Here is a 12,621-nt window from a genome sequence, read left to right as displayed (position 1 = left end):
AGTGGCAAAGTAGGATGGAGAAAAGCACCGCGGAATGCTCAGCATGGAGAGGTCAGGAAACAGGCAGTGGCAATGTAGGATAGGTTTCTGAAAAACATCGCGGGTTCGTGCGCATTGTATGGGTGTGTAACATTACATTCACTAGTAGGATTGAGAAAAACATCACGGGGTGGTGTGAATCGGAGGTTCCGAATTAGGATAGGCAGTGAGTGACAATGTAGGATGGAGAAAACCACCGCGGGGTGTTCAGCATTGGGGAGGTCAGGAAACATGCAGTGGCAATGTAGGATAGGTTTCTGAAAAACATCGCGGCGTGGTGCGCATTGTATGGGTGTGTAACATTACATTTACTAGTAGGAGTGGGAAAAACATCACGGGGTGGTGTGAATCAGAGGGTCTGAATTAGGCTAGGCAGTGAGTGGCAATGAAGGATGGAAATAAATACGGCGGGGTGGTCAGCATTGGGAGGTCAGGAAACATGCAGTGGCAATGTAGGATAGGTTTCTGAAAAACATGGCGGGGTGGTGCGCATTGTATGGGTGTGTAACATTACATTCACTAGTAGGAGTGAGAAAAACATCACGGGGTGGTGTGAATCGGAGAGTCTGAATTAGGATAGGGAGTGAGTGGCAGTGTAGGATGGAGAAAAGCACCGCAGCGTGGTTAGCATGGGGAGGTCAGGAAGCAGGCAGTGGCAATGTAGGATAGGTTTCTGAAGTACATCGCGGGGTGGTGCGCATTCTATGGGTGTGTAACATTACATTCACTAGTAGGAGTGTGAAAAACATCACAGGGTGGTGTGAATCGGAGGTTCTGAATTAGGATAGGCAGTGAGTGGCAATGTAGGATGGAGAAAAGCACCGCGGGGTGGTCAGCATGGGGAGGTCAGGAAACATGCAGTGGCAATGTAGGATAGGTTTCTGAAAAACATCGCAGGGTGGTCCGCATTGTATGGGTGTGTAACATTACATTCACTAGTAGGAGTGAGAAAAACATCACTGGGTGGTGTGAATCGGAGGGTCTGAATAAGAATAGGCAGTGAGTGGCAATGTAGTCTGGAGATAAGCACCACGGGGTGGTTAGCATCGGGAGGTCAGGAAACATGCAGTGGCAAGCTAGGATAGTACTCTAAAAAACATCGCGGGGTTGTGCGCAGTGTATGGGTGTGTAACATTACATTCACTAGTAGGAGTTAGAAAAATATCACGGGGTGGTGTGAATCGGAGGGTCTGAATTACGATAGGCAGTAAGAGGCAATGTAGGATGGAGAAAAGCACGTGGTGGTCAGCATGGCGAGGTCAGGAAATATGCAGTGGAAATGTAGGATAGGTTTAGGAAAAACATCCCGGGGTGGTGCACATTGTATGTTTGTGTAAGATTACATTCACTAGTAGGAGTGAGAAAAACATCACAGGGTGGTGTGAATCGGAGGTTCTGAATTAGGATAGGCAGTGAGTGGCAATGTAGGATGGAGAAAAGACAGCGCGGGGTGGTCAGCATGGGGAGGTCAGGAAACATGCAGTAGCAATGTAGGATAGGTTTGTGAAAAACTTCGCGGGGTGGAGCGCATTCTATGGGTTTCTAACAGGACATTCACTAGTAGGAGTGAGAAAAACATCACGGGGTGGTGTGAATCGGAGGGTCTGAATTAGGACACGCAGTGAGTGGCAATGTAGGATGGAGAAAAGCACCGCGGGGTGGTCAGCATGGGGAGGTCAGGAAACAGACAGTGGCAATGTAGGATAGGTTTCTGAAAAACATCGCGGGGTGGTGCGCATTGTATGGGTGTGTAACATTACATTCACTGGTGGGAGTGAGAAAAACATCACGGGGTGGTGTGAATCGGAGGTTCTGAATTAGGATAGGCAGTGAGTGGCAATGTAGGATGGAGAAAACCACCGCGGGGTCGTCAGCATGGGGAGGTCAGGAAACATGCAGTGGCAATGTAGGATAGGTTTCTGAAAAACATCGCGAGGTGGTGCGCATTGTATGGGTGTGTAACATTACATTCACTGGTAGGAGTGTGAAAAACATCACGGGGTGGTGTGAACCGGAGGTTCTGAATTAGGATAGGCAGTGAGTGGCAATGTAGGATGGAGAAAAGCACCGCGGGGTGGTCAGAATGGGGAAGTCAGAAAACATGCAGTAGCAATGGAGGATAGGTTTCTGAAAAACTTCGCGGGGTGGTGCGAATTCTATGGGTGTGTAACATTACATTCACTAGTAGGAGTGAGAAAAACATCACAGGGTGGTGTGAATCGGAGGGTCTGAATTAGGATAGGCAACGAGTGGCAAAGTAGGATGAAGAAAAGCACCGCGGAATGCTCAGCATGGAGAGGTCAGGAAACAGGCAGTGGCAATGTAGGATAGGTTTCTGAAAAACATCGCGGGGTCATGCGCATTGTATGGGTGTGTAACATTACATTCACCAGTAGGATTGAGAAAAACATCACGGGGTGGTGTGAATCGGAGGTTCCGAATTAGGATAGGCAGTGAGTGACAATGTAGGATGGAGAAAACCACCGCGGGGTGTTCAGCATGGGGAGGTCAGGAAACATGCAGTGGCAATGTAGGATAGGTTTCTGAAAAACATCGCGGCGTGGTGCGCATTGTATGGGTGTGTAACATTACATTTACTAGTAGGAGTGGGAAAAACATCAAGGGGTGGTTTGAATCAGAGGGTCTGAATTAGGCTAGGCAGTGAGTGGCAAAGAAGGATGGAAAAAAATACCGCGGGGTGGTCAGCATTGGGAGGTCAGGAAACATGCAGTGGCAATGTAGGATAGGTTTCTGAAAAACATGGCGGGGTGGTGCGCATTGTATGGGTGTGTAACATTACATTCACTAGTAGGAGTGAGAAAAACATCACGGGGTGGTGTGAATCGGAGAGTCTGAATTAGGATAGGCAGTGAGTGGCAGTGTAGGATGGAGAAAAGCACCGCAGCGTGGTTAGCATGGGGAGGTCAGGAAGCAGGCAGTGGCAATGTAGGATAGGTTTCTGAAGAACATCGCGGGGTGGTGCGCATTCTATGGGTGTGTAACATTACATTCACTAGTAGGAGTGTGAAAAACATCTCAGGGTGTTGTGAATCGGAGGGTCTGAATTAGGATACGCAGTGAGTCGCAATGTAGGATGGAGAAAAGCACCGCGGGGTGGTCAGCATGGGGAGGTCAGGAAACATGCAGTGGCAATGACGGATAGGTTTCTGAAAAACATTGCGTGGTGGTGCGCATTGTTATGGTGTGTAACATTACATTCACTAGTAGGAGTGAGAAAAACATCACGGGGTGTTGTGAATCGGAGGTTCTGAATTAGGATAGGCAGTGAGTGGCAATGTAGGATGGAGAAAAGCACCGCGGGGTGGTCAGCATGGGGAGGTCAGGAAACATGCAGTGGCAATGTAGGATAGGTTTCTGAAAAACATCGCAGGGTGGTCCGCATTGTATGGGTGTGTAACATTACATTCACTAGTAGGAGTGAGAAAAACATCACGGGGTGGTGTGAATCGGAGGGTCTGAATAAGAATAGGCAGTGAGTGGCAATGTAGTCTGGAGATAAGCACCACGGGGTGGTTAGCATCGGGAGGTCAGGAAACATGCAGTGGCAAGGTAGGATAGTACTCTAAAAAACATCGCGGGGTTGTGCGCAGTGTATGGGTGTGTAACATTACATTCACTAGTAGGAGTTAGAAAAACATCACGGGGTGGTGTGAATCAGAGGTTCTGAATTAGGATAGGCAGTGAGTGGCAATGTAGGATGGAGAAAAGCACCGCGGGGTGGTCAGAATGGGGAGGTCAGAAAACATGCAGTAGCAGTGTAGGATAGGTTTGTGAAAAACTTCGCGGGGTGGTGCGTATTCTATGGGTGTGTAACATTACATTCACTAGTAGGAGTGAGAAAAACATCACAGAGTGGTGTGAATCGGAGGGTCTGAATTAGGATAGGCAACGAGTGGCAAAGTAGGATGGAGAAAAGCACCGCGGAATGCTCAGCATGGAGAGGTCAGGAAACAGGCAGTGGCAATGTAGGATAGGTTTCTGAAAAACATCGCGGGGTCGTGCGCATTGTACGGGTGTGTAACATTACATTCACTAGTAGGATTGAGAAAAACATCACGGGGTGGTGTGAATCGGAGGTTCCGAATTAGGATAGGCAGTGAGTGACAATGTAGGATGGAGAAAAGCACCGCGGGGTGTTCAGCATGGGGAGGTCAGGAAACATGCAGTGGCAATGTAGGATAGGTTTCTGAAAAACATCGCGGCGTGGTGCGCATTGTATGGGTGTGTAACATTACATTTACTAGTAGGAGTGGGAAAAACATCACGGGGTGGTGTGAATCAGAGGGTCTGAATTAGGCTAGGCAGTGAGTGGCAATGAAGGATGGAAACAAATACCGCGGGGTGGTCAGCATTGGGAGGTCAGGAAACATGCAGTGGCAATGTAGGATAGGTTTCTGAAAAACATGGCGGGGTGGTGCGCATTGTATGGGTGTGTAACATTACATTCACTAGTAGGAGTGAGAAAAACATCACGGGGTGGTGTGAATCGGAGAGTCTGAATTAGGATAGGCAGTGAGTGGCAGTGTAGGATGGAGAAAAGCACCGCAGCGTGGTTAGCATGGGGAGGTCAGGAAGCAGGCAGTGGCAATGTAGGATAGGTTTCTGAAGAACATCGCGGGGTGGTGCGCATTCTATGGGTGTGTAACATTACATTCACTAGTAGGAGTGTGAAAAACATCACAGGGTGGTGTGAATCGGAGGGTCTGAATTAGGATACGCAGTGAGTGGCAATGTAGGATGGAGAAAAGCACCGCGGGGTGGTCAGCATGGGGAGGTCAGGAAACATGCAGTGGCAATGACGGATAGGTTTCTGAAAAACATTGCGTGGTGGTGCGCATTGTTATGGTGTGTAACATTACATTCACTAGTAGGAGTGAGAAAAACATCACGGGGTGGTGTGAATCGGAGGTTCTGAATTAGGATAGGCAGTGAGTGGCAATGTAGGATGGAGAAAAGCACCGCGGGGTGGTCAGCATGGGGAGGTCAGGAAACATGCAGTGGCAATGTAGGATAGGTTTCTGAAAAACGTCGCAGGGTGGTCCGCATTGTATGGGTGTGTAACATTACATTCACTAGTAGGAGTGAGAAAAACATCACGGGGTGGTGTGAATCGGAGGGTCTGAATAAGAATAGGCAGTGAGTGGCAATGTAGTCTGGAGATAAGCACCACGGGGTGGTTAGCATCGGGAGGTCAGGAAACATGCAGTGGCAAGGTAGGATAGTACTCTAAAAAACATCGCGGGGTTGTGCGCAGTGTATGGGTGTGTAACATTACATTCACTAGTAGGAGTTAGAAAAATATCACGGGGTGGTGTGAATCGGAGGGTCTCAATTACGATAGGCAGTAAGAGGCAATGTAGGATGGAGAAAAGCACGTGGTGGTCAGCATGGCGAGGTCAGGAAATATGCAGTGGAAATGTAGGAGAGGTTTAGGAAAAACATCCCGGGGTGGTGCACATTTTATGTTTGTGTAAGATTACATTCACTAGTAGGAGTGAGCAAAACATCACAGGGTGGTGTGAATCGGAGGTTCTGATTTAGGATAGGCAGTGAGTGGCAATGTAGGATGGAGAAAACCGCGGGGTGGTCAGCATGTGGAGGTCAGGAAACATGCAGTAGCAATGTAGGATAGGTTTGTGAAAAACTTCGCGGGGTGGAGCGCATTTTATGGGTGTGTAACATTACATTCACCACTAAGAGTGAGAAAAACATCACGGGGTGGTGTGAATCATAGGATCTGAATTAGCATAGGCAGTGAGTGGCAATGTAGGATGGAGAAAAGCACCACGGGCTGGTCAGCATGGGGAGGTCAGGAAAATGCAGTGGCAATGTAGGATAGGTTTCTGAAAAACATCGCGGCGTGGTGCACGTTGTATGGGTGTGTAACATTACATTCACTAGTAGGAGTGAGAAAAACATCACGGGGTGGTGTGAATCGGAGGGTCTGAATTAGGATTCGCAGTGAGTGGCAATGTAGGATGGAGAAAAGCACCGCGGGGTGGTCAGCATGGGGGGGTCAGGAAACATGCAGTGGCAATGTAGGATAGGTTTCTGAAAAACGTGGCGGGGTGGTGCGCATTGTATGGGTGAGTAACTTTACATTCACTAGTAGGATTGAGAAAAACATCACGGCGTGGTGTGAATCGGAGGGTCTGAATTAGGATAGGCAGTGAGTGGCAATGTAGGATGGAGAAAAGCACCGCAGCGTGGTAGGCATGGGGAGGTCAGTAAACAGGCAGTGGCAATGTAGGATAGGTTTCTGAAAAACATCGCGGGGTCGTGCGCATTGTATGGGTGTGTAACATTACATTCACTAGTAGGAGTGAGAAAAACATCACGGGGTGCTGTGAATCGGATGGTCTGAATTAGGATAGGCAGTGAGTGGCAATGTAGGATGGAGAAAAGCACCGCGGGGTGGTCAGCATGGGGAGGTCAGGAAACATGCAGTGGCAATGTAGGATAGGTTTCTGAAAAACATGGCGGGGTGGTGCGCATTGTATGGGTGTGTAACATTACATTCACTAGTAGGAGTGAGAAAAACATCACGGGGTGGTGTGAATCGGAGAGTCTGAATTAGGATAGGCAGTGAGTGGCAGTGTAGGATGGAGAAAAGCACCGCAGCGTGGTCAGCATGGGGAGGTCAGGAAGCAGGCAGTGGCAATGTAGGATAGGTTTCTGAAAAACATCGCGGGGTTGTGCGCATAGTATGGGTGTGTAACATTACATTCACTAGTAGGAGTGAGAAAAACATCACGGGGTGGTGTGAATCGGATGGTCTGAATTAGGATAGGCAGTGAGTCGCAATGTAGGATGGGGAAAAGCACCGCGGGTTGGTCAGCATGCCGAGGTCAGGAAACATGCCGTGGCAATGTAGGATAGGTTTCTGAAAAACATGGCAGGGTGGTGTGCATTGTATGGGTGTGTAACATTACATTCACTAGTAAGAGTGAGAAAAACATCACGGGGTGGTGTGAATCGGATGGTTTGAATTAAATAGGAAGTGAGTGGCAATGTAGGATGGAGAATAGCACCGCGGGGTGGTCAGCATGGGGATGTCAGGAAACATGCAGTGGCAATGTAGGATAGGTTTCTGAAAAACATCGCGGGGTGGTGCGCATTGTATGGGTGTGTAACTTTACATTCACTAGTAAGAGTGAGAAAAACATCACGGGGTGGTGTGAATCGGAGGGTCTGAATTAGGATAGGCAGTGAGTGGCAATGTGGGATAGAGAAAAGCACTGCGGGGTGGTCAGCATGGGACATCAGGAAAAATGCAGTGGCAAAGTAGGATAGGTTTCTGAAAAATATGGCAGGGTGGTGCGCATTGTATGGGTGTGTAACATTACATTCACTAGTAAGAGTGAGAAAAACATCACGGGGTGGTGTGAATCGGATGGTCTGAATTAAGATAGGCAGTGAGTGGCAATGTAGGATGGAGAAAAGCATCGCGGGGTGGTCAGCATGGGGAGGTCAGAAAACATGTAGTAGCAAAGTAGGACAGGTTTGTGAAAAACATCGCGGGATGGTGCGAATTCTATGGGTGTGTAACATTACATTCACTAGTAGGAGTGAGAAAAACATCACAGGGTGGTGTGAATCGGAGGGTCTGAATTAGGATAGGCAACGAGTGGCAAAGTAGGATGGAGAAAAGCACCGCGGAATGGTCAGCATGGAGAGGTCAGGAAACATGCAGTGGCAATGTAGGATAGGTTTCTGAAAAACATCGCGGGGTGGTGCGCATTGTATGGGTGTGTAACATTACATTCACTAGTAGGAGTGAGAAAAACATCACGGGGTGGTGTGAATCAGAGGGTCTGAATTAGGATAGGCAGTGAGTGGCAATGTAGGATGGAGAAAAGCACTGCGGGGTGGTCAGCATGGGACATCAGGAAAAATGCAGTGGCAAAGAAAGATGGGTTTCTGAAAAACCGCGGTGGTGCTCATTGTATGGTTGTGTAACATTACATTCACTAGTAAGAGTGAGAAAAACATCACGGGGTGGTGTGAATCGCATGGTCTGAATAAGGATAGGCAGTGAGAGGCAAGGTAGGATGGAGAAAAGCACAGCGTGGTGGTCAGCATTGGGAGGTCAGGAAACATGCAGTAGCAATGTAGGATAGGTTTCTGAAAAACATCGCGGTGTCGTGTGCATTGTATGGGTGTGTAACATTACATTCACTAGTAGGATTGAGAAAAACATCACAGGGTGGTGTGAATCGGAGGTTCCGAATTAGGATAGGCAGTGAGTGACAATGTAGGAGGTAGAAAACCACCGTGTGGTGTTCAGCATGGGGAGGTCAGGAAACATGCAGTGGCAATGTAGGATAGGTTTCTGAAAAACATAGCGGCGTGGTGCGCATTGTATGGGTGTATAACATTACATTCACTAGTAGGAGTGAGAAAAGCATCACGTGGTGGTGTGAATCAGAGGGTCTGAATTAGGCTAGGCAGTGAGTGGCAATGAAGGATGGAAACAAACACCGCGGGGTGTTCAGCATTGGGAGGTCAAAAACATGCAGTGGCAATGTAGGATAGGTTTCTGAAAAACATCGCGGGGTGGTGCGCATTGTATGGGTGTGTAACATTACATTCACTAGTAGGAGTGAGAAAAACATCACGAGGTGGTGTGAATCAGAGGGTCTGAATTAGGATAGGCAGTGAGTGGCAATGTAGGATGGAGAAAAGCACTGCGGGGTGGTCAGCATGGGACATCAGGAAAAATGCAGTGGCAAAGTAGGATAGGTTTCTGAAAAACCGCGGTGGTGCTCATTGTATGGTTGTGTAACATTACATTCACTAGTAAGAGTCAGAAAAACATCATGGGGTGGTTTGAATCGGAGGGTCTGAATTAGGATAGGCAGTGAGTGGCAATGTAGGATGGAGAAAGCACCGCAGGGTTGTCAACATGGGGAGGTCAGGAAACATGAAGTGGCAATGTAGGATAGGTTTCTGAAAAACATCGCGGGCTGGTGCGCATTGTATGGGTGTGTAATATTACATTCACTAGTAGGAATGAGAAAAACATCACGGGGTGGTGTGAATCGATGTTTCTGAATTAGGATAGGCAGTGAGTGACAATGTAGGATGGAGAAAACCACCGCGGGGTGGTCAGCATGGGGAGGTCAGGAAACATGCAGTGGCAATGTAGGATAGGTTTCTGAAAAACATCGCGAGGTGGTGCGCATTGTATGGGTGTGTAACATTACATTCACTGGTAGGAGTGAGAAAAACAACACAGGGTGGTGTGAATCGGAGGTTCTGAATTAGAATAGGCAGTGAGTGGCAATGTAGGATGGAGAAAAGCACCGCGGGGTGGTCAGCATGGGGAGGTCAGAAAACATGCAGTAGCAATGTAGAATAGGTTTGTGAAAAACATCGCGGGGTGGTGCGAATTCTATGGGTGTGTAACATTACATTCACTAGTAGGTTTGAGAAAAACATCACAAGTTGGTGTGAATCGGAGGGTCTGAATTAGGATAGGCAACGAGTGGCAAAGTAGGATGGAGAAAAGCACCGCGGAATAGTCATCATGGAGAGGTCAGGAAACAGGCAGTGGCAATTTAGGATAGGTTTCTGAAAAACATCGCGGTGTCGTGCGCATTGTATGGGTGTGTAACATTACATTCACTAGTAGGATTGAGAAAAACATCACAGGGTGGTGTGAATCGGAGGTTCCGAATTAGGATAGGCAGTGAGTGACAGTGTAGGATGGAGAAAACCACCACGGGGTGTTCAGCATGGGGAGGTCAGGAAACATGCAGTGGCAATGTAGGATAGGTTTCTGAAAAACATAGCGGCGTGGTGTGCATTGTATGGGTGTGTAATATTACATTCACTAGTAGGAGTGAGAAAAGCATCACGTGGTGGTGTGAATCAGAGGGTCTGAATTAGGCTAGGCAGTGAGTGGCAATGAAGGATGGAAAAAAACACCGCGGGGTGGTCAGCATTGGGAGGTCAGGAAACATGCAGTGGCAATGTAGGATAGGTTTCTGAAAAACATGGCGGGGTGGTGCGCATTGTATGGGTTTGTAACATTACATTCACTAGTAGGAGTGAGAAAAACATCACGGGGTGGTGTGAATCGGAGAGTCTGAATTAGGATAGGCAGTGAGTGGCAGTGTAGGATGGAGAAAAGCACCACAGCGTGGCTAGCATGGGGAGGTCAGGAAGCAGGCAGTGGCAATGTAGGATAGGTTTCTGAAAAACATCGCGGGGTGGTGCGCATTCTATGGGTGTGTAACATTACCTTCACTAGTAGGAGTGAGAAAAACATCACGGGGTGGTGTGAATCGCATGGTCTGAATAAGGATAGGCAGTGAGAGGCAAGGTAGGATGGAGAAAAGCACAGCGTGGTGGTCAGCATTGGGAGGTCAGGAAACATGCAGTAGCAATGTAGGATAGGTTTCTGAAAAACATCGCGGTGTCGTGTGCATTGTATGGGTGTGTAACATTACATTCACTAGTAGGATTGAGAAAAACATCACAGGGTGGTGTGAATCGGAGGTTCCGAATTAGGATAGGCAGTGAGTGACAATGTAGGAGGTAGAAAACCACCGTGTGGTGTTCAGCATGGGGAGGTCAGGAAACATGCAGTGGCAATGTAGGATAGGTTTCTGAAAAACATAGCGGCGTGGTGCGCATTGTATGGGTGTATAACATTACATTCACTAGTAGGAGTGAGAAAAGCATCACGTGGTGGTGTGAATCAGAGGGTCTGAATTAGGCTAGGCAGTGAGTGGCAATGAAGGATGGAAACAAACACCGCGGGGTGGTCAGCATTGGGAGGTCAAAAACATGCAGTGGCAATGTAGGATAGGTTTCTGAAAAACATCGCGGGGTGGTGCGCATTGTATGGGTGTGTAACATTACATTCACTAGTAGGAGTGAGAAAAACATCACGAGGTGGTGTGAATCAGAGGGTCTGAATTAGGATAGGCAGTGAGTGGCAATGTAGGATGGAGAAAAGCACTGCGGGGTGGTCAGCATGGGACATCAGGAAAAATGCAGTGGCAAAGTAGGATAGGTTTCTGAAAAACCGCGGTGGTGCTCATTGTATGGTTGTGTAACATTACATTCACTAGTAAGAGTCAGAAAAACATCATGGGGTGGTTTGAATCGGAGGGTCTGAATTAGGATAGGCAGTGAGTGGCAATGTAGGATGGAGAAAGCACCGCAGGGTTGTCAACATGGGGAGGTCAGGAAACATGAAGTGGCAATGTAGGATAGGTTTCTGAAAAACATCGCGGGCTGGTGCGCATTGTATGGGTGTGTAATATTACATTCACTAGTAGGAATGAGAAAAACATCACGGGGTGGTGTGAATCGAAATTTCTGAATTAGGATAGGCAGTGAGTGACAATGTAGGATGGAGAAAACCACCGCGGGGTGGTCAGCATGGGGAGGTCAGGAAACATGCAGTGGCAATGTAGGATAGGTTTCTGAAAAACATCGCGAGGTGGTGCGCATTGTATGGGTGTGTAACATTACATTCACTGGTAGGAGTGAGAAAAACATCACAGGGTGGTGTGATTCGGAGGTTCTGAATTAGGATAGGCAGTGAGTGGCAATGTAGGATGGAGAAAAGCACCGCGGGGTGGTCAGCATGGGGAGGTCAGAAAACATGCAGTAGCAATGTAGGATAGGTTTGTGAAAAACATCGCGGGGTGGTGCGAATTCTATGGGTGTGTAACATTACATTCACTAGTAGGAGTGAGAAAAACATCACAGGTTGGTGTGAATCGGAGGGTCTGAATTAGGATAGGCAACGAGTGGCAAAGTAGGATGGAGAAAAGCATCGCGGAATAGTCAGCATGGAGAGGTCAGGAAACAGGCAGTGGCAATTTAGGATAGGTTTCTGAAAAACATCGCGGTGTCGTGCGCATTGTATGGGTGTGTAACATTACATTCACTAGTAGGATTGAGAAAAACATCACACGGTGGTGTGAATCGGAGGTTCCGAATTAGGATAGGCAGTGAGTGACAATGTAGGATGGAGAAAACCACCGCGGGGTGTTCAGCATGAGGAGGTCAGGAAACATGCAGTGGCAATGTAGGATAGGTTTCTGAAAAACATAGCGGCGTGGTGTGCATTGTATGGGTGTGTAACATTACATTCACTAGTAGGAATGAGAAAAACATCACGGGGTGGAGTGAATCGAAGTTTCTGAATTAGGATAGGCAGTGAGTGACAATGTAGGATGGAGAAAACCACCGCGGGGTGGTCAGCATGGGGAGGTCAGGAAACATGCAGTGGCAATGTAGGATAGGTTTCTGAAAAACATCGCGAGGTGGTGCGCATTGTATGGGTGTGTAACATTACATTCACTGGTAGGAGTGAGAAAAACATCACAGGGTGCTGTGAATCGGAGGTTCTGAATTAGGATAGGCAGTGAGTGGCAATGTAGGATGGAGAAAAGCACCGCGGGGTGGTCAGCATGGGGAGGTCAGGAAACATGCAGTAGCAAGGTAGGATAGGTTTGTGAAAAACTTCGCGGGGTGGAGCGCATTCTATGGGTTTCTAACAGGACATTCACTAGTAGGAGTGAGAAAAACATAACGGGG

The sequence above is a fragment of the Cavia porcellus genome, unplaced genomic scaffold (assembly GCF_034190915.1).
Source record: "Cavia porcellus strain 051 isolate PalLab524CR breed Dunkin Hartley unplaced genomic scaffold, mCavPor4.1 scaffold_8, whole genome shotgun sequence".
Lineage (NCBI taxonomy): Eukaryota > Metazoa > Chordata > Mammalia > Rodentia > Caviidae > Cavia > Cavia porcellus.
The sequence above is the reverse complement of the archived record's forward strand: the minus strand, read 5'-3'. Positions refer to the sequence as shown.